Raw genomic sequence first — 26,903 nt, 5'->3', positions numbered from 1 at the left:
GATAAATGAAGTTGCAAAAATGGTAAAGTCCTGTGCACCCTTCACCCAGTTCCTTCTAATGGTGACATCTCAGACAGTTCTAGTATAATAGCAAAACCGGAAACATGGTATTACTATCAACTGAACTATAGACCTTTATTCTGTTTTCACCATTTAAAAAAAAGAAAAAAAAAAAAAAGCTTGCCTTCTTTTGTGTTTGTGTATAGTTCAATTTTATCCCACGTTCAGATCTATGTAACCACCACTATGAAGATACAGACCTGTCCCCACTGTTCCAACCCATTCCTGTCCCTGTTGAGATTGTTCAGTTGCTCAGTTGTGTCCAACTCTTTGCGACCCCATGGACTGCAGCATGCCAAGCTTCCCTGTCCTTCACTATCATGTGAACAAACTTCACATGAGTTTGTTCAAACTCATGTCCATTGAGTCTGTGATGCCACCCAACCATCTCATCCCCCTTTTCCTCCTGTCCTCAATTTTTGTCAGCATCAGGATCTTTTCCAATGAGTTGGCTCTTTGCATCAGGTGGCCAAAGTGTTGGAGCTTCAGCTTCAGCATCAGTCCTTCCAATATTCTGGGCTGATTTCCTTTAGGATTGACTGTTTTGATCTTCTTGCAGTCCAAGGGAGTCTCAAGAGTCTTCTTCAGCAACACAGTTCAAAAGCATCAATTTTTTGTCACTCAGCTTTCTTTATGGTCCAACTCTCACATTTATACATGTCTACTGGAAAAACCATAGCTTTGATATATGGACCTTTGATGGCAAAGTGATGTCTCTGCTTTTTAATACACTGTTACTGGGCAACCACTAATCTATTCTACATCTCCATTAATTCTATGAAGTGTTATGTAAATAGAATCATACAGCATGTAACCTTTTGAGGTTGACTTTTTTCATTCAGTATAATGCACTTAAGGTCTGGGCTGGATGAAACACAATCTAGAATCAAGATTGCTGGGAGAAATGTCAATAACCTCAGATATGCAGATGACACCATCCTTATGGCAGAAAGCAAAGAAGAGCTAAACAGCTTCTTGATGAAAGTGAAAGAGGAGAGTGAAAAAGCTGGCTTAAAACTCAACATTCAGAAAACTAAGATCATGGCATCCGGTCCCATCACTTCGTGGGAAATAGATGGGGAAACAATGGAAACAGTGACAGACTTTATTTTCTTGGGCTCCAAAAATCACTGCAGATGGTGACGGCAGCCATGAAATTAAAAGACGCTTGCTCCTTGGAAGAAAAGTTATGACCTACCTAGACAGCATATTAAAAAGCAGAGACATTACTTTGCCGACAAAGGTCCATCTAGTAAAAGCTATGGTTTTTCCAGTAGTCATGTATGGATGTGAGAGTTGGACTATAAAGAAAGCTGAGTGCTGAAGAACTGATGCTCTTGAACTGTGGTGTTGAAGACTCTTGAGAGTCCCTTGGGGTTGTGATAAGGACTGACTGAATAGATGGATATTGGAGTGGGTTTAGTTCAGTTGCTCAGTCATGTCCGACTCTTTGCAACCCCATGGGCGGCAGCACACCAGGCTTCCCTGTCCATCATCAACTCATTAATAATACATACACTAATAGTATGTTTAAATAGTATTTATAATAAAGATGCTAAAGAAATTTACATATAGGTTTTTGTGTAAACACAGGTTCTTATTTATCTGGGATAAATGAGCAAGGACAGGATCACTGATGTTATGTTAGCGCATGTTTAGTTTGGTAAAAAACTGCCAAACTTTTTGAGAGTGCTGTATCATTTTACATTCTTATAACATTTTATTTGTAAAGGACCATCTGTGATGTTTAAGTAGAATCTGTTCATGGTTAATCTACTGCCTTTTCTATTGTTTGAAAAATGAAACATTTTATTGTTTCAAGGCTTACTTCAAACTGGGGTGTTAAGGCAAATACAAAGATCTGAATCAGGAACTTTGTAACCAACAACAGAAAGTAGTTTTTCTTCTTGTCCCACTTTAGCAAGGTATTCTCTCTCTCCTCCTTAGGTGCCACAGGCTTTATGAGAGCCCCGGACTATGAACGTTTCCACATTCCTTAAAACCGTGTCATCTATTGATGAGAAGAACATGGGCTGCACATTCACTTCAGCAGGTCTTGGCTCTGATCCAGCTCACCCTTCAGAAGCCTGAGAGTGCCACTGCCCTGAGGTTTCAGCCACAAATGCCAACCGGCCAGTATGGAGTAGGCCTGAAATTTCCAGAATATTCTTCTGTGCCCAGGCCAATTCAGTAAAATTTGTTAACTAAAGTATATTTGTTCATTTTAGCTGAAGTGTAATGAATTTAACTGTGTAATGAATTTAAATATTAAGTCTGACTTAAACAAATCTACTGTTTTTTTTAACCACAGGAAAATATGGATTTTTAAGTAGTTCTTTCTGCCGAACAGAAGCAGCATAGATGAGCTGACATTAATACTGTGCCTGGCGCACAGCCACCTCAATAAATGTTTCTTCATCCTTAATGAACTACTTACTTCACACACAAGGAGTCCTACCTATTATCCAATTCCTTTACAACCTGAACAAGCACTTGTGTGTGTGTGCATGTATGTTTTGCAGGGAACGGGGGTATGCTCAATTTGCCTTTTTCCTGTCTGCTTATTCCAAGACCTGTTAGAGGACAGTAAACAAGTAATGGGGATATCCAGGAAAGACTGAAGTCACAGTTTACAAAAGGCTCTCATGACTGAGTAGTCATGGTAGTCCTGAAGACAGTCAAAGCAACCGTGTGTCAGAGTGGCAGCCAGGAAGACAGGGGATACAATGAGTGAAGGTGATTCAGAATTCATCTTTCTCAAGAGGAAGGGCCACGTTTGCTTAACGAGCTCTAGCCGCAAGTCTGAAACGGTCTTGGGAAAAAAAAGACGGTGAGTCTCCAGGCTGAAATTTCTGGGCTCAAGTGGCAAGATGGACTTGGGAAGGCAAAGGAATAAAAAGAGGGATGGGGCTGATATCACTTAAGACTATCGACCCATTTAAAAGTAGTTCCTCAAGGAGCACAAAGTTGGAGGACTTAACCTATCAGATACCAAGCCTTTTTTAAAGCTATATGGCCATGTGATAACAAAGATGCCAATGCAGAGTGGTAGGGGGAAAGAATAGGCTTTCAACAAATGGTGCTAGATCATTAACTGGGAGAAAAAATCTTTGATCCTACCTAACATCTTACTCAAAAGTTAGTACCATACAGAGTGTAGGCCTAAATGTGAAAGATAAAATAACCAGCCTTCTAGGAGGTAATTTAAGAGATTATTTTCATGACTTCAGGGAAGGTAAGGTGCTTTAAACAAGTAATAGAAAGCAGCAATCATAAAAGAAAAAATTGATAAATTGGACTCAAGATTAAAAACTTCTGTCAGGAGAACATTAAGAGAATGAAAAGGCAAGCCATTGCCTGAAAGAAGATACTTGCAATACATGTAACTGTCAAAGAACTCACACCCAGAATACGCAAAAAATTCCTACAAATCAATATGAGATGACCTAAAAGAAAAATGGCCAAAATATTTAGACAAGCGCTGTATTGGCCTTGTTCTCCGCCTTTAGGTTTTGCTGTTTGATGACACCTCCCTGCTCACTTCAGCCTCCGGCCCTCCATCTCTTTGAGACCTAATACCATGCCTTCAATTAAGTTGCAGAGTTCTGATGGAGAGATATTCGAAGTTGATGTTGAAATTGCAAAACAGTCTGTGACCATCAACAAGACTATGTTGGAAGATTTGGGAATGGATGATGAAGGAGATGATGATCCAGTCCCCTTGCCAAATGTTAATGCAGCAATATTAAAAAAGGTCATTCAGTGGTGCACCCACCCCAAGGATGATCCTCCTCCTCCTGAGGATGTGAGAACAAAGAAAAACAAACAGATGATATACCTGTTTGGGATCAAGAATTCCTGAAAGTTGACCAAGGGACACTCTTTGAGCTTATATTGGCAGCAAACTACTTAGACATCAAAGGTTTGCTTGATGTTACCTGCAAGACTGTTGCTAATATGATCAAGGGGAAAACTCCTGAGGAGATTCGAAAGACATTCAGTATCAAAAATGATTTTACTGAAGAAGAGGAAGCCCAGGTACACAAAGAGAACCAGTGGTGTGAGGAGAAGTGAAATTTCGTGTCTAACGCTGTAACACTGTAAGGATTATTCCAAATACTGGTTGCACTGCTTTGTTTATAATTGTTAATATTAGAAAAACAGTCAACAAATGCAGCAGCAAGTCAATTGTATTAGCAGAATGTTGTCCTCATTGCATGTGTAGTTTCAGTACAGTTCCCAAACTTACGGCCCAGTTTCTTCTAGTATGACTGAAAGTTTCTTTTCTTTGCTCTGAATAAAATTGAACTGTGGGTTCCCTATAGAAAGTGGCATTTTGGGCTTTCCCTTTTTGTAAAGCAATTTCTGCCTAGTTTATTGTCCAGTTAATTTTAGTTCAGTGACTTTTAAAATTGGCATTGCAAATAAAGCAACTTGCAAAAAACCTTCTGAAATAGAATTAAAAAAAAATATTTAGACAAAAGAGTATTTCACAAAGGAGGATGTCCAAAAAGCGAATAAGCGTATGACAAGTCATCAGGGAAATGCACATTAAAACCACAACAAGACACAACAACATACCCACTAGGATGGCTAAAATTAGAACAATTCAAACTATAGCCACTGATGGCAAAGACTGGGGCAACTGGGATTTTCATTCTTTAATGGTGGGAGTGTAAACTGGTATTGCCCACTTGGAGAACTGCTCGGAAGTATTTATTAGAACTATACCAGGTTTATATCCCACAAAAGCGAGTATTTACATGTGCTAAAAGACATGCACAAGACCGTTCTTGACAACTTTAATCTTAACTGAAAATAACCTAAATGTACATCAACAGAATGGTTAAAATAAACCACGGTATAAGCAGACATGGCAATGAAATGAATTATTGCTAGACGCGACAACACGGATGAGTATTGCAGACATAATGTATAAAAGAAACCAGATAACTATATATAAAATACACACTGCATGATTCCAATTCTATGTGGTTCCAAAAACACAAAACTGATCTATGATGGTAATTCAGAATAGTGGTTACCTGATGCTGGGAAAGACTGAAGGCAGGAGGAGAAGGGGACATCAGAGGATGAGCTGATTGGATAGCATTACCGACTCGATGGACATGAGTATGAGCAAGCTCTGGGAGTTGGTGATGGACAGCGAAGCCTGGTATGCTGTGGTCCATGGGGTCACAAAGAGTCGGACACAACTGAGCGACTGAACTGAACTGATAGGGAGGGGTAGAGTACTGGCTGAAGGGCGGCACTGAAGAGCCTGCTGGATACTAACAGAGATAATGTTATTATCCTCCACTGGGTAGTATTTATTATACTGGCACATACTTTTGTAAAAATTCATCCTGTTGTACACTTACGGTTTGTGTGCTTTGCTGTGTGTATGCTATGTGTCAAAAAGTGTTTCTCAGAAAATCAACATATTTAGATTACAGTCAATTAATATATGACCATAGTTAAAAATATACCACTCTAGAAAAACATTTTTTTGCTTATTAATACTTTGCCTTATTCTGGGATATAAACGTAAGGCTATATTTATATAGATATAATATGTCTCAAGAGGTAGTATGGTATGAGGCCAAGATCTTGGATCTGGAGTTAGACAGAGCCCAGGTTTAGGTTCTGGTTTCCCTGTTTACTAACTATGTGAGTTTGCCCTCTCTGAGCCTCCAGTTTCCTATCTATAAAAAGCGGCTAGCAGTCCCTCCTCTACAATGTTGTTATGAGGATTTTAGATAACAGACCTTAAGTACCTGGCACATTCTGTGCACTCGGTAAGTTATCAATTATCATCACATTTAAACTTATACCCAAATCTGTGGCTCAAATCACAATCTAGCCTTAACAAGATCTAAGCCAATGTTTGCTTACTTGGCACAAACATTCACACTACTCTGCATATACTTTTAAAAGGTCACTGAGGGAGGACTGCCTTGGTGGTCCAGTGGTTTAGACTTTGCGCTTCCAATGTGGGGGGCGGGTTGAGTTCAATCCCTGATTAGGGAACTAAGATCCCACATGCTACATGGTGCAGTCAAAAAATTTAAAAATAAAACAGAATCACACAGCTTAAAAGGTCACTGAAACAATAAATCATTTAAGAAAACAATTAGTAACCACATTAAAGATATAGGAAGTTGACTTTATTTCTAATTTCTATAACCAATCCCAAGAAAATATGAAACAATGCCCAAGGTTAAAGGACTGAGACCATAACCTCTGAACTAATTCAAGAGACCAGTAGTAGTTTGTTAAGAGACAGAGGCTTTGAAATAGAACAGGACAGTGTACCCCAAAAGTTCTCACCAGTAGTACCTTGAAGGATACTGGCTATAGACACTTCCAAGTTAGAGGAAAGACCACAAGAGGAAAAGCTTCTAAGCAGGTGCTTAGAATGATTCTGTTTACTTCTCTAAGAGAGAGAGAATCCTTGACCAAACCTCTGCCCTTCATCATCCACACAAACTATCCCCTACCCCAAAGAACCCTGAGCACACATTTGGTGGTAATGGTGGGGTCTCTAAGAGGCCCTCTAGGGAATCCCAGAATCAACCATTGAGAGTTCCTTCTGGACAAGCTGAAAACTCACCAAAGAGAAATCCCCATCTTTTACAACAGCAGCAGGGACTGGTTTCATGGAAGACAGGTTTTCCACGGTGGGGGAAGGGGACAGTGCAGGAGGTAATGTGGGAGAGATGGAGAGCAGCAGACAAAGCTTCCACTCACCTGTTGCTCACCTCCTGCTGTGTAGCCCAGTTCCCAACAGGCCAAGGACTGACACTGATTAGGGAACAGGTCCAAGGTCTGGGGGTTGGGGATCCCTGTTTTATAGGACACCAGCCCAGCTTAATCAACGTATACATCAACTTTCAAGGCCAGACAGCACTTCCAGATGATGTAATCCAGCTTTACCAAGGACCCTTCACCCCAAACACATTTTTATAGGGACTGAGTTGGAAGTGGATGGTTGTGGTGAAGAACACAAGCAGAAAGTTAGTGGTAAGAAAAGGGAAAAGACAACTGTATCTGAACTTATGCTACTGACTTAAATAGTACAAACGACACTAGCAAGCCTTATTTAATGGAACACAGACACACACACTCACTACCTTTTTACCACAATATATTTGAGGTTTATAATTAATCACTTGTTTAAAAAAAAATCTGTATTTTCTTCAGAAAAATGAAAGAAAATATTATATAAACAATTAACATCGATTTGCATTACAAATGTTGCCTGTTATTTCAGTAGTCCAAATTATTCAAATCTTTACTGTAACATCCTCATGGGAGTTTTCAGATACTACCACTGTCAAAATGCACTGTCAGTGAATCCTCCCAGCCTACATTCCTGCTTAGAAGTCATCTTGTCAGAAAAAACAAAAGAAAAAGCTTTTCTTCTGAGCCATGTGAAGATTTAAATTTAGTTAACTCTTTGTTTTCAATACATCTAGAGATGCCTGGGCCATGATGTCACAAAAGTTTTCATGCTTCTAAAATATAAAATTTATAAAATGATAATTTTCTTTTCTCTTTTTGAGTGGTTTATTCTCAGCGTATTAAATTAAACTGTTCAGTCGCTAAGTGGTGTCTGACTTTTTGCAAACCCACAGACAGCCAGGCTTCCCTGTTTTTCACTATCTCCAAGAGATTGCTCAAACTCTTGTCCATTGAGTTAGTGATGTCATAGTACTCAACGGTGGCTAGCAAAACATGGTGTTCAATATGAACACAAAACAAAGAGAGCTCCTAAAAATAAAATATTTTTAGTAAAGACCTGAGAAAGGTGATGGTGTTTGTTTCATTTTAGGATGATCATCCTCCTTTCAACATAGGGTGCAAACTTTAAGACTACTTAATAAAACTCCCACAATTCCAAAGGTGAGTATTTTTCAGAGACCTCAGAATTTCTCTGAACTTGTCCTTTTAAAAACAAAAATCCAAGACACTACTGGCATCAACTGTATCAATAATACACAATATTATTTAAAATATCTGTCAAATAAATAGTATATTCCACATACTTTCATTTCCTGCTTCCATCAATAACAATATTAATATTACTTTGGCACTATATATCAATACTTATGTGAGAAGCACTCGTGAACTGTCTCATTCAGTCCTCAAACTATGGTATGAGATATGAATGATTATATTCATTTTACAGATTAGTTTCCTGAAACATCCACAACAACTTGGAAGGTGAAAAAAAGATGCTTATAAGGTAAGATGAAGAAAGTATAACCAACAAAAATTCCGAGAAGTGAATCTCTTATTTCAGTGTTAATGTACATAGTGGCAAAAATGTGGCAAATAATGAAAATAAGCAGCAAAATATCTTTATATCTAAGTTGTGCATGTATGCTCAGTTACCTCTGACTCTCTGTGACACCACGGACCTTAGCCTGCCAGGTTTCTCTGTCCATAGAATTTTCCAGGCAAGAACACTGGAGTGGGTTACCATTTTCTACTCTAGGGGATCTTCCTGACCCAGGGATGAAACCCAAGTGTCCCGTGTCTCCAGCATTGGCAGGCATATTCTTCAACAAAAGACAAGACTGCCAAAAGCGACAACTGAATTATTTGTCTTCCTGGTTTTGATGTAAGGACGAGTCACAAAAGTACAAATATTCTATATGTAAGGTAAATGACACCCAGAGCAGCAAAACACATTTATTCGTCAATGAAGGTAGCTGCTGCTGCTGCTGCTAAGTTGTGTCAGTCGTGTCTGACTCTGCGACGCCATAGACGACAGCCCACCAGGCTCCCCTGTCCCTGGGACTCTCCAGGCAAGAACACTGGAGTGGGCTGCCATTTCCTTCTCCAATGCATGAAAGTGAAAAGTGAAAGCGAAGTCGCTCAGTCATGTCTGACTCTACCAGGCTCGTCCGTCCACGGGATTTTCCAGGCAAGAGTACTGGAATGGGTCGCCAGTGCCTTCTCGGAATGAAGGTAGCTAAAGAGCAGTAAGTTATTATGGAAGCTAGTTTTCAAAAATTCCTAAGAAAGAACTTTTCTTTCATTGTATACTTTAACCTTCTATGCAAATCCATAAAGTACTGTACTTATTTGTATGGTTTTACAGCAAAAATTAAAACATTAGAAACTGTTTTCTCTTTGTTATATCAACAGACCATATTTAAGAGTTTATTAGCCATTTTTCCCAGAAGGTTCAGTTCAGTTCAGTTGATCAGTCGTTTCCGACGCTTTGCGACCCCATAGACTGCAGCACGCCAGGGTTCCCTGTCCATCACCAACTCCCAGAGCTTACTCAAATTCATGTCCATTGAGTTGGTGATGCCATCCAACCATCTCATCCTCAGTCATCCCCTTCTCCTCTGACCTTCAATCTTTCCCAGCATCAGGGTCTTTTCAAATGAATCAGTTCTTTGCATCAGGTGGTCAAAGTATTGGAGTTTCAGCTTCAGCATCAGTCCTTCCAATGAATATTCAGGGCTGATTTCCTTTAGGATGGACTGGTTGGATCTCCTTGCAGTTCAAGGGACTCTCAAGAGCCTTCTCCAACACCACAGCTCAAAAGCATCAATTCTTCAGTGCTCAGCCTTCTTTATAGTCCAACTCTCACATCCATATATGACTACTGGAAAAGCCATAGCTTTGACTAGACGGACATTTGTTGGCAAAGTAATGTCTCTGCTTTTTAATATGCTGTCTAGGTTGGTTGTAACTTTTCTTCCAAGCAGCAAGTGTCTTTTAATTTCCCAGAAAGTACTTCAACTTAAAATTGAATAAATGACACTGGATAACTGCTGATAACAAAGGCAATGGAAGAGAAGCAGCAGTGAAGGCAGATGCATTAGCTCTCAGAAAGCCATTTTTCCCCTAGTACCCTCTGCTCTTATATAGTTGCAGAATAAATTAAGCACTCTAATTTTCCACCCTAATATCCCTGAGATGTTACACTGAAAGTAGAATCTAAAAACAGAAACTATTTCAATTTCATGCCCCGTCACTAAAATCTTGCTTATATTCACAGTATTGTGTACAGATAAATCCTGGACCTTCTGTTTCCTTTCTCAGCTGCTTGCTCAGGGGGCTCTTTTGAAATTCTCCATTAATACTGTTGCTTTCAGCCAGTCAATGTTCCAGAATCTTCCATCCTCAAACAAATCAGAGCGAAACAAAACAAACCCCTCCCTTCTGTGCCCTTTTAACTCTCCTCCTCCTCCTCACCACCAAGCTGCTTGAAAGGGCCCTGTCTATTCACTATCTCTACTTCCTAACCTCCCACTCACTCCTCAACCCAGCACAATCTGGCTTCCACCCTATCACTCCACTGAAATTGCTCTGTCAAGAGTCACTTTATTTGAGTGTAAAAGACTAAGAAGACAGTTCAGGAACAGACCTATGTTACTGACCACTGCATCCTCAGGGCCTGACTCACATTACTTCTGTTCCTTCTGGGGCACGGGGTCCACCGACCTCACTTTTGTTTTGAAAGCCCACAAAGTACAGTTTTGGGATTTGTTTCTCAGCACACGGGGAGGTGTCAGCCGGAGCATCACCAGAGGGTAATACTACTCTGGCTGTTGCTGTTTAGTTGCTGAGTCGTGTCTAACTCTTTGTGACCCCATGGACTATAACCAGCCAGGGTCCTCTGTCCATGGAATTCTCCCGGCAAGAATACTGGAGTGGGTTGCCACTTCCTTCTCCAGGGGATCTTCCCGACCCAGGGACTGAACCCGGGTCTCCTACTTGGCAAGGGGATACTCTACTGCTAAGCCACCTGGGAAGTCTGATACTACTCAGGGCAGAAAGCTGCTGGGAGCAGAGAGCAGGAGCAAGGGAAATTAGCTGACTGAAACTACTCTGGGCAGTCAGCTAATTTCCTTTGCTCCTGTTCTCTGCTCCCAGCAACTTTCTTTAGTACTTCATGTAAATTTTCCACACATTTTGCCATCAGCTGACAAGAATAGCTGACACGCGTTGAAAGAAATTTCTCACTGTAAAGTTTTAAATTAGCATTCTGGTCAAGACTAGCAAGAGTTCGACCTCCAGAGACCAGGGTATTCTGGCAAAAACAAACAAACAAATCCCAAAAGTGTACTTCGTAGGCTTTCAAAACGAAAGACCCCCTTTTAGCCAGTAACTAAAATATGTACACCTTGTAAAGCTCTTGGCAGCTGCCCTTTCCCTAACAGTGTTGTTACTGTCTATATCATGAATACCTGCTATGAAAGCAACTCATCTTTTGGATGAAAAAACATCTAGCAAAAGTTATAAAACTACAACCAAATGCAGTTAAAATTCAATTATCTGAACTGATGAGAAAGAAAGCAATGTCCAAGATAACCTCAAACTCACAAATTTAGCCTTAACATATGACCTATGGAACAGAAGATTTACCTCACAAATGATGTCTTTCCCAAGTACTGTTAGTTTTAATTTGTTCCCTGACCACCCATCAATTGAGAAGATGACCTACAGACATGTGAGGTAACAGAAGGAAACCAGACAATAAACCAGGCTTAGAAATAGCCATACATTATCCAAAGACAATAACACATAATGGCTCTCTTGGGATAGATTATCATAGAACAAAAGTTTTGTATATCTGAAAAAATAAAATGTAAACACATTCCAAAACGGTGCTCATGACTGTGTGTGTACAGGTAATACAGGTAATAACCATAGGTGGATCTACCTGCACCGATAACTTTCATGGAAACTACAGAAGGAATTCCCATGACAAACAAATTTCTAGCTAGCCGACCTTTTAATGTTGTTAAGGTTTAAAGTTTTACTTTCTTCTGAGAGGTAGAAAGACTAAAGGATAAAAAGGAAAAACAAACAAACCCAGACAACATTTATTATTTGCAATGTATTATTATACTTTTGATTAGAAATGACTTGAGAATTAACCTATTGTATAAAGCCAAATTTTTCGAAAATTTCCCCTCTGTAATTTACAGAAGAAATGTATACAAATTTCACCAAACAGTATTTACTCTTATTCTCTGTGTACTTTTGATATTTTTAGTTTTATTTCATTTTTTCTTAAAATCTGGTCATGATCCCCTATAAATGATTTTATAAACCAGAAACAAGTCATAACCCAGAAAGCACTGACTCTCTCCTATGATCAGCTTTCTAAGAATAACTCATTTTACAGTCTTGGGGCCATGGCTGAAAGTTTATATAAGAAGCAGAAAAAAAAAAAAATCAAAATATCTCTGTACACAATCTTAGCACAGAATTTGTGTTGTTTATGTCATTATGTCTCCAACTGCATCCATTAATTCTGTTCAAGTTTAATTCACGTCACAATAATATTATCATCCTCCTTTCTTCTGATCCACTTCCTCTAAATCCAATTATTGCCTCCAACATATAAGAAGAGGAAAAAGAGCTTCTTTTAAAACAAAGAACTCCTTGATTGGTACTTACAAGGACAAAATGCATTCTTAAATAATATTATTTGAATGAACCAAGTAATCTGATAAAGTGTTCCCTTTCTCTTTATAGAAATTTGCATTAAAGTAATAAATAAAAAATATTCATTTTTCAAGTTCATACTACCCTCAGTCTAGGAAGCAAGCCACTTTAAAGATAAATTTAAAGATACCACCAGTGGGAGTATATGTCGGTTCACATATTCCAGGCAAATCAGTAATATATCAAAAATTTTATAAGGTATATTCTTTTGATTAAGCAATTTTATCTGCAAGAATGTATTCCACAGATGCAGTCATGTAAGTATGCAAAGATATTTCCACAAAATGTTAATTCCTGCATTGTTTGTTTTTAAAGAAGCAACTGAAAACTTAAAGAGTAAATAGAAACTGTAGCTTTTTTTTTTTTTAAGACAAAGCCATATTGCCCATAGGGAAAGGTGTTTAAAACACATTTTTAAGTGAAAAAGCCTTACTGAAGAGGCATTCTCTCTTGATTCTCCTAACATATCCTTTCTTTCTCTAGTGGATCTGCTTCTTTTGCTTGCCTCATAAACGTCCATGTTCCCTAGGCTTTGGCTTCCTTATATTCTTATCCCTGAGAGATCTCTTCCCCATTTTGTTTGACAGTATATGCCCGCAATGCCCAAACCTCTATCTGTGGCTGCCCAACCTCTGTACACCCAACTACCTTTCTGAATCTCTCGACATGGATTTCCCACATAGATCTCATACTCTCCAGTTTCAAAACTGAAGTCAACCTCTAGTCAAAGAACAAACAGAAACTACTTGTTCTTACACAATATTCTGAATTCTAAATTCAGAAATCTGAGTGTTACTTCTGTCTGTTCCCTCTGCCATCTTCTTCCATCTTCCTCCCTCAAATTAAATCAACCACAAATTAAGTCCTTAACATCTCTTACTGTATTTAACATCCCACAACCAGTATCGGATTTCAGGGCCTCATTATTCTTGGCCAAAATTCCTGTAGTCACTTGAAACTCCTTACCTTACCCAGCATGGCTAAGATACTCCCTTCTTTCCTCCAGCCAGACAAAACTACCTTCTGGTTCCTCTACTGGCTCCACATTACGTCTCAGTTGTCCTATATGCCACTTCTACCAATTTACTACTCTTATAGTTCCAGAGAACTCATTTGCTAAGCTTCCAGAAGCCTATTCAGGCACAGTGCTTTCTGTAAAGCAGTATCACCAATATTTATAAAGTTATTATGTGATAGGAACTGGGCAAGGTACTTATTCATACACTATCCAACTTAATCTCAACCATCCATTTTTAGAAGAAATAGGTTCAGAGAGGTCAAGAAAATCTGCTCAAGGTCCCATAAGGAGTTATGTTCAGAAAACAGGGTTCTAACGTTAAAAATATCAGAGCTCTTTTCATTACGTCAGGTTGCTTGTCTGAAATAATTCTTTATATCTATTTTATTTAACAAAGTGAATCAAATTTATTTCCATGTTTTTTTCCTCTAGTAGGCAATAAACCTACTCAAGCTTAACTTTTTTTTTTCAAGCTTAACTTTTAATAAAGGATCTTTTTACAGAATATGGCCTGAATATCTGCATTAAAAAAAAGTTTCAAAGTAATTCTGATGGCAAGTGAAGGTTAAGAACCACTGTGTTAAGTTTCCAGAGAATATAAATATTACTGGAGTTTATTATTCTTGGGGATACCATCAGTTCAGTTGCTCAGTCGTGTCCGACTCTCTGTGACCCCACAAATCGCAGCACGTCAGGCCTCCCTATCCATCACCAACTCCCGGAGTTTACTCAAACTCATGTCCATCGAGTATGGGATACCATAAATGTCTCTAAACTCCACTGCTGAACTCAGTAATATAGGTAAAGCAATGAAATAGTATTTTTTTTCTTAAAAAAATTTTCCCTTACTTACTTACAATGATTTGATTATACAAATATTTCTTAAAGTTCTGTCAGATAACATGAGAAAATCATTATTAAATTTAACTCTCTTGAGATTTCAAAAACAAGAAGTTTAGGATAAATCTTCAACACTTTTCTTAAAAATTAAAATAAAAAATTTTCCTTTAACGATCAAACTTAAATTACTATATTAATCCTTGAAACAGTTATAATTATGTATATAATTTAAATCTTATAGAAATCTTGGAAAAACCCCCACATTGAAAAAAATTAATCACAATTTCACTTGCAGTTGAACACTAAGAAATAAATATGTGAACAGCAGTGACAGAAACTTTTCTTCATTTCCAGAAACCAAGGTCACTGGTAATCTGATTAAAATCTGTATTTTTTATTCAGGTAGTTAACACTTGCACTGTGCTTCAAGTAAACTTCTGAAACCTAATGAGACAGAAAGCTGTCATCTCCTGGCTCATTATGACACAGAGGAATAAGTCCTAAATACAGAAAGAAGTAAGAAGACATGGTGATTTAAGTACAAGTAAAAAGTAATGAATAATCAAACATTCTGTTTTGGCTTCAGCTAAGACAAAATTTGAATTTGGTACCTGAATCTTACAGAGTTTTTTTTTAAGGAACAAAGGTGCTACTAGAAATATCCAGTGTAAAAAGTTAGGGAGCTCTCTGGTGGCCTACTGGTTAGGACTTCATGCTGTCAGTGCCACTGCCCAGGTTCCACCCCAGTCAGGGAACTGAGATTCTGCAAGCTGTGCAGCACAGCCAAAAAAAAAGAGAGAGTTAAATTATTTCTTAATAATAGGCTCATTATTGTTTAAAAATAGCTACTAAAAACAAAAGCCTTAAGAAAATTAATTACTGCTTCAGATTTTGAGTGCTGCAGTAGCAGAAGTGTTTATCTGCAAATACTCCACATTAACATTTCTGCATCCATACAATAAACAATTACTGATGCTGAAGCTCTGATTCTTTGGCCACCTGATGCCAAATGCTGGCTCTTTGGAAAAGACCCTGATGCTGGGAAAGATGGAGGGCAAGAGGAGAAAGGGGCGGCAGAAGATGAGATGGTTAGATAAAATCACTGACTCAATGGACATGAGTTCAAGCAAACTCGGAAACAGTGAAGGACAGGGAAGCCTGGCATGCTGCAGGCCCTGGGGTGGCAAAGAATTGGACACAACTTAGCAACTGAACAACAACATGTAAGATGATAAACTGCAGCAAAACAAAAAATACTACAAAACACAAGCAATGATCAAGAAGACAACAACAACAAAATGCCCACTTGGAGGTTGGGTGAAGCAGAAATGTTATTCACTGCATCCATTTAAAAAATTGTGGTCACATTAAGATGTAAGATCTTAGTGTAGGATTAAAGATCCTACTCCTAGAAGTTTTGTTTTGAAAAGTATCATTTAAAGGAAGCATTTAAAGAGTAAGAACATGTGACTCAGGATGACTTCTATTATCTAAACACAGAATTGTTAATAAAATTGAAGTAGCAATGTAGGGTTTTTTAATTTATTATTAAGTTTATTGTTAAGTATTTTACCTCCCCCCCCCCCCCTTCTGCTCACTTATCTCTGTGAGATTGTGAAGAACAGAGGAGCCTGGCTTGCTGCAGTCCATGGGGTTGCAGGGAGTCTTGGACACAACTTAGCAACAACAACACACCTATCTTATGGTGTAATTGCTGAGTGCTGTTTATAAAACCAAATTGTGTACCATCACATCATAAACAGACTGGGGTAGTTTGCCTTTTCCTTTCCAATTCTCACCTCTCTTGCTTTTCCTCATTGATTGTGATGGCTACTGCCTCCAAAACGAGATCTAATAATGGTGAGAGTCGGCATCTAGTATTTCCCCTTAATTAAGATACTAGTTTTTGGTCTGAGGTAAATATGCTTAATCATATTACAGAATTTTCTAACAATTCTTAAAGTTGTTTAAAAAAATCAGAAGATGGGCTTTTTAAAATGTCTTTTCAGTATTTATGGAGATAATTACACAATTTTTCCTCAGATTTACTAATGTAGCAAAAACACCAATATATATTTATAAATATTCTCAGCCTGTTTGCTATTTGGGAAGCCCAGTTTGTTTTCTATTGCAGGAAAAAGGTATGTTTCCAAATAACCAAATAAGAAAGGTGTTAGATTATCTACTCAAATAAAAATTATCTACTCAAAGAGACTGTCTACTCAAAGTCAAAAAGGAATATTTAACTTATTTGATATGGTATGGACCCAACGGGAAACAGAAGATACTAAGAAGAGGTGACAAAGAGTACACAGAACTATACAGAAAAGATCTTCACGACCCAGATAATCACGATGCTATGATCACTCACCTAGAGCCAGACATCCTGGAGCATGAAGTCAAGTGGGCCTTAAGAAGCAACACTACAAACAAAGCTAGTGGAAGTGATAGAATTCCAGTTGAGCTGTTTCAAATCCTAAAAGATGATGCTGTGAAAGTGCTGCAGAAAATATGCCAGCACATCTGGAAAACTCAGCAGTGGCCACAGGACTGGAAAAGGTCAGTTTTCATTCCAATCCCAAAGAAAGGCAATGCCAAAGAATGTTCAAACTACCACACAATTGCACTCATCTCACACGCTAGCCAAGTAATGCTCAAAATTCTCCAAGCCAGGTTTCAACAGTACGTGAACCATGAACTTCCAGATGTTCAAACTAATTTTAGAAAAGGCAGAGGAACCAGAGATCAAATTGCCAACATCCGCTGGATCATAGAAAAAGCAAGAGAGTTCCAGAAAAACATCTATTTCTGCTTTATTGACTATGCCAAAGTCTTTGACTGTATGAATCACAACAAATTGTGGAAAATTCTCAAAGAGACGGGACTACCAGACCACCTGACCTGCCTCTTGAGAGAACAGTATGTAGGTCAAGAAGCAAGAGTTAGAACTGGACATGGAACAACAGACTGGTTTCAAATAGGGAAAGGAGTACATCAAGGCTGTATATTGTCACCATGCTTATTTAACTTATATGCAGAGTACATCATGAGAAAAGCTAGGCTGGATGAAGTACAAGCTGGAGTCAAGACTGTCAGGAGAAGTATCAATAACCTCAGATATGCAGATGACACCACCCTTATGGCAGAAAGCAAAGAACTAAAGAGCCTCTTGATGAAAGTGAAGGAGGAGAGTGAAAAAGTTGGCTTAAAGCTCAACATTCAGAAAACTAAGATCATGGCATCTGGTCCCATCATTTCATGGCAAATAGATGGGGAAACAGTGGAAACAGTGGCTGACTTTATTTTTGGGAGTCTCCAAAATCACTGCAGATGGTGACTGCAGCCATGAAATTAAAAGATGCTTGCTCCTTGGAAGAAAAGTTATGACCCAACCTAGACAGCATATTAAAAAGCAGAGACATTACTTTGCCAACAAAGGTCTGTCTTGTCAAGGCTATGGTTTTTCCAGTAGTCATGTATGGATGTGAGAGTTGGACTATAAAAGCTGGGTGCCGAAGAATTGATGCTTTTGAACTGTCGTGTTGGAGAGGACTCTTGTGAGTCCCCTGGACTGCAAGGAGATCCAACCAGTCCATCCTAAAGGAAATTAGTCCTGAATATTCATTGGAAGGACTGATGCTGAAGCTGAAACTCCAATACTTTGGCCACCTGACGCGAAGAGCTGACTCATCTGAAAAGACCCTGATACTGGGAAAGACTGAAGGCAGAGAAGGGGATGACAGAGGATGACATGGTTGGATGGCATCACCGACTCAATGAACATGAGTCTGAGTAAACTCTGGGAGTTGGTGATGGACAAGGAGGCCTGGAGTGCTGCAGTCCATGGGGTCGCAAAGAGTAGGACACAACTGAGCGACTGAACTGACTTTATTTAATCCAACTTATTCCTTACTTTCACACTTATGAGTAGGCCTCAAAACAAACTAATATTTTCTTGTAAGTACTGAACATACTCAAATTAGTAGCAGAAGTTCCTTCAGGTTTCATCCATGGTCTATTCTTATTCAACACTCCCTCAATCAATCTCATCCACCTAAGCCTTAATTATTTATTTATTTTTTTTAAGCCTTAATTATTAATTAGTACATTCCAGGACTCCTGATTTTCCCCTGCAGCCCAGCCCTCAAACCTGAACTCTAGTCCAGGCAAATCACTTCTTCTCAGTCCTCTCCATTTGAGCTCCTCAAAGACCTGGAACTTAATAAGACAGAACCCAAGTTTTTCTTTCTCAAATTTGGTCCTCATTCACAGCTCTTTCACCCCAAGAAGATGGCCCCAACACCCACCCAGTTTCTAAGTCAGAAACTCCAGAGCCTTTCTTGACAAAGCTCCCCTCCCTTTGCTATCTCTAAAGAACAGTTTTAATCTCATGAATCCCTTGATTATGGTATACCTGTACCTCTTTCCAATTCCCCTGACTCCATTCTGATGTAAGCTGTCATTATCTAATCTCCCCCATTAGTACTCAATCATGCCCAACCCAAGTAATCTTTTACTTATTTATTTCTTTGATTCCTGCCCCCACCCCAGACTGTGGTATGCAGGATCCTGACTAGGGATGCTAAGAACTGACTCATTGGAAAAGACCCTGATGCTGGGAAAGACTGAGGGCAGGAGGAAAAGGGGACCACAGAGGATGAGATGGTTGGATGGCATCACCAACTCGATGGACACGAGTCTGAGCAACCTCCGGGAGTTGGTGAAGGACAGGGAAGCCTGGTGTGCTGCAGTCCATGGGGTTGCAAAGAGTCGGACATGACAGAGTGACTGAACTGACTGAACTGATTAGGGATCAAACCCAGGCCCCCTGCAGTGGAAGCCTGGAATTTTAACTACTGGACCTCCACGGAAGTTCCCCAGGTAACCTTTTAAAAAGTTAACCTGATCACATCAATCCCCTGCTTCTGATAAAGACTTTTAAAAGGTCTTTAATACAGTCTAAGCCATTCCAGGCTGAGATCTCACCAGTCACAGATTCCCTCTCCCTTCCCCCAAGATTTTATGCTTTTGAACAGTGGTGCTGGAAAGACTTGAGTGTTCTTTGAACAACAAGGAGATCCAACCAGTCCATCCTAAAGGAAATCAGTCCTCAATATTCATTGGAAGGATTGATGCTGAAGCTTCAATACTTTGGCCACCTGATAGGAAGAGCCTACTCAATGGAAAAGATTCTGATGCTGCGAAAGATTGAGGGCAGGAGGAGAAAGGGGTGACAGAGGATGAGATGGTTGGATGGCATCACTGACCGACTCAATGGACATGAGTTTGAGCAAACTCCTGGAGATACTGAAGGACAGGGAAGCCTGGCATGCTGCAGTCCATGGGGTCACTAAGAGTTGGATACGACTCAGCAACTGAACAACGACAACAAGGCCTTCTTTCAATTTTTGAAAGTCAGACAATAACATTCTTTTATGCCAAGGGCTTTTACATCTGCTGTCTATTGCACAAAACATGCCCACAAATGCTTAAATTCTTAAAAGAGTAACCAATTCCTCAAGTAAGTTTCCTAACACCCTCCCCCAACTCCTACTACACATATTTCTTTCAGAACATTAAGAAGTTCAGTAAGTTAGTTTGTAAAAAGAAACATAATTTCAAAAATCACTGTACAAACTGAGTATACTAGGGAAAACACACAGATAGGCTTAAATGTAGAAGGTAATTTTAAAAAACCTATTAAATACTGTCTAAAGCAATAAAGTTACCTTGTATTTCCCTTCCATAGATAAAAATGCCACGCTCTAGAGCAGCACTATCCAACAGAAATAGAGTAAAGCCACATATACAATTTAAAATATTCCGCAGTTGATTAAAAAAGAAACAGGTGAAATTTAATATATTTTACTTAACCCAAGTATCCAAATATTATCTTAACACGTAATAATGTAAAATCTGTATTTTACATTAGTTTTTGAAATGTGGTGTGCATTTTACACTTAATAAAACACATTTTACTTTGGACTAGCTTTATCTCAAATGCCACATGTGGCTTTTGGCTTCTCCTCTGTACAACATAGTCCTAGAAGATAATATTTTATTTCTTATAACTAAAGTGAAAGCGAAAGTTGCTCAGTTGTATCTGACTCTTTGCGACCCCATGGGCTATAAAGTCCATGGAATTCTCCAGGCTAGAATACTGGAGTGGGTAGCTTTTCCCTTCTCCAGGGATCTTCCCAACCCAGGGCTAGAACTCAGGACTCCCACTTTGCAGGTGGATTCTTTACCAGCTGAGCCACAAGGGATGCCCAAGAATACTGGAGTGGGTGCTGTGCGCTTGGTCACTTAGTCGTGTCCAACTCTTGCCAGCCCATAGACTGCCAGGCTCCTCTATTCATGGGCTTCTCCGGGCAAGAATACTGGAGTAGGTAGCCTATCCCTTCTCCAGGTGATCTTCCTGACCCAGGAATTGAACCGGGGTCTCCTGCATTGCAGGTGTATTCTTTTACCAACTGAGCTATCACGGAAGACCAAATAGCATGTAACAGAATCAGAGTTACTTTTAAAAGAGCATGACATTAAACAGTTAACCTCTATCAACAAGGATATGTATCACATTTAAATCCTTCAAAAAAATTTAAATTATGCAAACACCCTATGCTGCTGAAAAGCCTAAAATTCAAAATAAAAATTCAGGTAAACAATTTTAAGACTGTATATTTATTGACCACTTGAGCAGATAATGGGAAGAGCAGTGCTCTCAACCACTGCTGGTAGAAGTGACTTTATCACGACCTCTTGGAAAGTCATTGGCTTTCCCTTTGATTTAATAACACCACTTCTAAGACTTAGTCATATGGGAATAACCAGAGACAAAGATTTACCTACAAATTGTTCACTGAGATATGATATGACTCATACATACACACAGTGTGTATGACACTCATATGTCCTTAGGGAAAAAAATAAAACTAAGTGTAAAACATCACAATGCTTCCAGTTCTTTTTTTGTGGTGTGATGACTAGTAATATTATTTTTACTATAATTCCTTTAAATATATATAATGAGTGCTACTCTGTCCCAGGTGGATGCTGTTTTGGGCAAGTCAGCTATAAAGGAACATTTTTGGGTCAAAGGGGGGAGAATTTGAATATGGCCTTGAATATTAATTTTTTGAAGTGGTATAGGAGTCTAACTGAATAAAACTAAACAACCTACAAAACAGTCTGCATGATAAGATTCCATTCTGGTAAAAAGTATACATATGTATGTATGGAATAATAGGCACTAAACTGTTAACAGTGGGATTTCTGGGTAATGTGAATGTAAATTGTTTTATTATTTTCTACAATGCTTTTATATGCTTCTATAATAAGACTTTAGAAAATTAAACTACATATACACCTTATTGAGCATCTACTACATACAATACTGCTAGGTTCTATAAGGGGTAGAATTGAGTAAATGGAGTCACAAGCTTAAAGAAACTTTAATTAGGAGGAGCAACATAAGAAAACAGTACAAGTAATTAATGCAAGGCAGAATATAAACATCAAATAAAGTAAAATGTGGTTATAAGGAGTCTAAGAAAAAGACCTCACTTGATTGGGAAGAGTAGTGAATGAAAATGAGAAAAAACTTTATGAAAGAGAATTTGAAATAAGGATTTTAACTGACAGAGGAAATGGCAGGCACAAAAGATAAAGCATGGAGCGACTGTCAGAGAGAGCAGGAAGTCACATTATAGAGTTTGGCTGAAATGTAGGATATATGAAGGGAGTAGGCAGTGTACTGGGAAGTGAGTAGGATATGAGGGCCTTGACTTCTCAGAAGGGATCAAGTACCTCTAAGTTTTTTGAGTTTAGCAACGGGCAAATTTGTTGAGGTTCCAATTCAAGAAACTGTCCTACCACTTCTCATCATCTTGGTTCCATCTTGCTACGATCTTGGTTCAAGGCACTGCTACCATCTATTCATTTTTAATTTCTGCAATAGTATACAGTGTACTACATTTAGAGCTGACATCTGTATTCCTTATGAAATGATCATAATGATGATGTTTAGCTGTTATCAGTCAACAATTTCTAACGAAATCTTCCGGCTGCCACTCTTGTACTACTATAATCTACTTTCTCTACAGCAGCCAGACAGATCCTTTTAAAAGATGGTCACATCGCTACTCAAAAACCCTGCAACAGCTTCCCATCTCACACAGCAGAAAACCAGTCATGAGAATTTCCACAAAGCTCTAGATAGAGCACTGTCCTCTCACCCTCTAAATCACTGAGTCTCGTACACAAACGTTCATGTGCGCACACATATACAAAAATGCCAAGATACTGAAGCTCTACGAGGGCTACTATTTTTGTTTAAATTTGATAATTTCAGTGTTTCCAGCACCTAGAACAAGGCCTGACATATAGTGAGTGCTCAATACGTATTTGCTGTATGAATGGAAGGAAGAGAATATCATGATGTTAGTAGATATTTAGTTGGAAGGGTTTGTGGCATGCTATAAATATTTATATAAATAGAACATGCAATGAATTTATTCTAATTTACAACTTAATTTTCCTCTGGGAACTACTCACCAAAATAGTGCTTGTAAATTAAGTTTTAAGCATACAGACAACCTTTAATTTATTAGCAATTTATCTTCACAAGGTTTATTTAAGTTAGTTATTTGGAACAGGAGTGGTGGTGACTGAAAAATAACAGGATGGAGCCTTAAATTACCTATTTTTCCTCTTTTTTCACTTTTCCCAAACTCCTTACTTCCCTGCATCCCCCTTCTCCTCCATATAGTTTCAGACCTTTCCCCTTCCCAGGGAATAGGTCTAATCCCGACCCCTAAGCCCTACCCTTGGCTGAGGCCAGAAATAGAAACTGGAAGTGTGATACAGGGCTGTTGAGAAGGCTGGCAGCTAGTAAAGGAGAACCCGAGCAAGGGAAGTTACCGCAGAGGAAGCTCAGGAGGCCAACAATTCTTCATTCAAATATTTTCAAACTAAAACTTCTTATATTTTAAAAGGAAATCAACACAAAATAACACTAACTCCTTCCTGTCCTCTTTTTAAATATACACTGTTGAAAGAAAGAGTGATACTTTGTTTTTAAAGGGAAAACCTGAACTTTGTATTTTACTGTGATTTCAAGGGTACAACCAAGTTTAGAAAAATACATACGATGAACGATCAAGTACACACCACCCGGCTGTGTTAAATCTTAATCTTTACCAAATCTGCCTCAGATTTAAAAGTTAAAGTCGAAAAGCCATGGGCTCTTCCTAGATCCTTTATTCCTCTCCAGTTCTCCAGAAGTAACTTTTACTTTGATTTGGAGTTTATCATTGCAATGCATGTTTTCACACTTCTGTTACATATTATTTGTTGTTGTCATTCAGTTGTTAAAAGTTTGACTTTTTGCGACCCCATGGACTGCAGCATGTCAGGCCCCCCTGTCCTTCACCATCTCCCGGAGTTTCCTCAAATTCATGTCCATTGAGTTGGTGATGCTATACGATTCCTATAAAATATACTCTATTGGCATGCTTTAAAAACTATATAAATATGATAAATAAACCTATTAAATCCTGGCTCTGTCACCAGCTGCTTGACCTCAGGCAAGTTACTTAACATCTCTGTGCCTAAGTTTCCTTTCTGAAAAGTGGGGATAATACCATCTCCTAGTTTACAGGGCTATTATGAGTATTAAGTGAGTTAAATGAGTGTACATAAATCACTCAGAAAAGAATCTTGCTGGGAGTTCCCTGGCAAACCAGTAATTAGGACTTGCCACTTTCACTGCCAAGGGCATGGGTTCAATCCTTGGTGGGCGAACGAAGATCCAGCAAGCTGCAAGGGCTAAAAATAAATATCTAGCTCATAGAAGTAGTGTGCATTGGTTTAGTAACATCATATAAAGTTGCAAAGGAATCTGTGACTGTGTGTGTCATGTTATGCATATGTGTGCATATACAGAGAAAAGATTAATTATCAAAGTGATATGTATATATAATCCATATAACACCATATATTTTCAAAATTGTGTAAAAACTAGAAATATTTATGAATTTCAGGCTAGCCTACTTAAAGAGGAATTGAAAGTGCTAAGCATAGAGAGAAAAGTGTATTTTTAATTTAAATAATGTGTGATCGCTTAAAAATACCTAAAAATTTAACGCCCTCCTTTTATGAGTTTTTGGGGGTAGGCTAGGGAGACGAAGGGGTAATCCCTCAATGAGATGCTAATCAAAGATTTATTAGACTGTTAAGGGAGGCTTTAGTAAAATTTCACACAAAATAAAACATTTGATAAATTTCACTATTTCTCTGAACCAGTTTTTCTCTAAGTAGGAATAAATTAAAATTTAAAATGATCTATTTTAAAATAGGCTTCACCTAGATTACAAGATTTTCATAGGCAATTGGATTCTGTAAAATTTACCGATGCAATTGTGGATGTATTTTCTTTGAGTACAAGATTACTTTTATAATAGTCTCTAGGTCAAAAGATCAAAAAATAACAAAACCTAAATGTCCTACATACTATGTGAATTCTAGTGAATTTCTTTCAAGCACTTTAAAAAGATTTATCTATGTTTTTAATAGATATCTATAAAAAGGTATCTATGCCTTGAAGATTAATATATCTTAAAGATATATAAATGGAAGAATTCGATCTAATGAGCACTTAATAAATGTTAACATTTACTGGGCTAGATGTTTTACACAGGATCTGTTTTTTAATCCATGTGAGATATCTCATGAACAAAATTTTGAAGACTACCATAAATTCTTCAAATATTTCTGCAAAGAATTAAAAATGACTACTACAAAGGCCAATACTGACGAAGTCGGCAAAGCACATAAAACGTAGAGTAACTGTGTAGATTGTATCAACACAACAGCGTTGAAACAGCTGTTTCCCTTAGAGTTTTGGCATATAATCACGTCTAAAAGGTTAATAGAAAGCAATAGTTAAATGCAACCTCAAAGATTAAACTATCTCCCTGTCCCATTCCACCAAAGACTAAAACGTAGCTGGTGAAAGGGAAGATTAAAGTTCAAGAGTTTTACTTCTCCTAAAGTGAGAACTTTGAAACGGAACTACCGATTTTGTTTCATTTGCTCCCCAGTAAAATATTTCCATGTCTGGGTTAGTCCTTCCCTTGGCCCCAACGGAAGATTCAGTGCGAAATCAACGTGAACTAACCAGCAAGAGTAAAACCTAAGCATTCTCAGTACTTTCCCACTGGTGAAAGGATCCTATCGCCATTTACCTTATACTATGTCCCCTGCCCAAGCAAGATGCAGCACCTGCCAAACTGGGCACTTCAAGAATAAAGGTCCAACTTTTCGCACGCAGTCTGGGAAGGGGACGCAGGCGATTTCTTGAGCAGTGCAATAAGGGAGCAGAAAAGGTCCTCTCAGGAAAGGATGAATGAGCTTTGGTGCCGTCTCCTCTGCCTGCTGGAGGATTCAAAAGCTGTTTGCTTCAGAGACCTTAGGAAGCAGCACACTCTGGTCGCCGCTGGCCTGGGGCCTGGGCGAAGCAGGCAGTGTTTACACCTGTCACGAGGGAGGGGGAGGGAGAACGAGGAAGCCGGAGCAAAGCCCCAAACTTCTCAACAAGCTCCCGGGAGGGAGCAGCCGGTGCAGAGCCGAGGGCAGGTGGAAGCGGAGGGGCAGGGCGAGCCGGCGGCGGCCAGGGACGTGGGAAAAGCTCTCAATTCGCCGGCCGGTGCCCGGGAGGGCGAGGAGGGGCCGTGCGCCTCAGACGCCGCCGCCGCCGGCGTCCCCGCACCCGCTGTAGAAGAGGACAGAGCCGGGAGCCCGCAGGCCCGCAGAGCCGGCAACGTCCCCGCAGCCCCCGGCTCCGCAGCGGGCAGGTGTCCCCGGCCCAGGCGAGGATCCGGCCGGTGGGCCGGGCCAAGTCTCCTAACCTCTTTTCCCCGCGCGGCTGGGAAAGCTGGTGAAGCTTACCTGACTCGTCCGGGGCGGCCGCGATGGGCATGGCTCAGGGGCCCGGGGAGGAACTGGCTCCCCGGGGAAGGACCGGCTATTCGGACGCGGCGCTGGTGAGAGCGGAAGGCGGGCTGCTCACAGCCCTGTCAGCGAAGCAGCGCCATGGACGCCCACCCGGAGTTTCAGTGCTGCCGCGAGACCCCCATCCCATTACCCTCCGCCCTCTTCCGCCGCCGCCGCCGCCGCCGTCGCCGTCGCCGCCGCCGCCTCCACCTCCTCCTCCGCGGAGACCCCCCGCCCACTCCACACACTCTCCCATCATGCAGCGGGGGAACCGCTGCCGCTGACACGTCACTTCCGGGCGCAGGTGGCTGGGTCGGGGCCCGGCGCTGGTGGGTGCCGAAGGGGTGGGGTGGGGGAGGGCACACAGGGGGAATCAGTGTCACAGAATGCTTACCCCTGCGCAGGCGCCATCGTACAGAGCGCCGGCAGCCATTTTGGGTGCGGGCAAGCTGCCCTTTTTCCTGACTTCCTAGCGAGTCATCGAGCTGTTGGGTGGGGGGAAAGAGGTCCTCCC

The 26,903-nt window shown here is 39.8% G+C and overlaps 1 protein-coding gene and 1 pseudogene across 5 annotated transcripts in view; one reads left to right on the top strand and one right to left on the bottom strand.

Annotated features, from left to right (window-relative positions):
- The window catches only part of AFTPH (aftiphilin), a 70,690-nt gene extending 44,208 nt beyond the window's left edge, over window positions 1-26,482 (bottom strand). For 3 of the 5 annotated variants that reach the window (XR_006269456.1, XM_043468891.1, XM_043468895.1), the window contains exon 1: window positions 26,345-26,474. The gene's annotated coding sequence lies outside the window, so the exon portion shown is untranslated. Of the gene's footprint in view, window positions 1-8,963; window positions 8,976-25,641; window positions 25,832-26,344 lie in introns of those variants that run through there. The other 2 variants (XM_043468892.1, XM_043468893.1) reach the window with 2 other exon arrangements.
- LOC122441839 lies at window positions 3,641-4,519 on the top strand (annotated as a pseudogene).
- Window positions 26,483-26,903: the final 421 nt, after the last annotated feature.

The sequence above is a fragment of the Cervus canadensis genome, chromosome 5, assembly GCF_019320065.1.
Source record: "Cervus canadensis isolate Bull #8, Minnesota chromosome 5, ASM1932006v1, whole genome shotgun sequence".
NCBI classification, from domain to species: Eukaryota; Metazoa; Chordata; class Mammalia; order Artiodactyla; family Cervidae; genus Cervus; species Cervus canadensis.
This window is presented reverse-complemented; position numbering and strand designations above follow the sequence as displayed.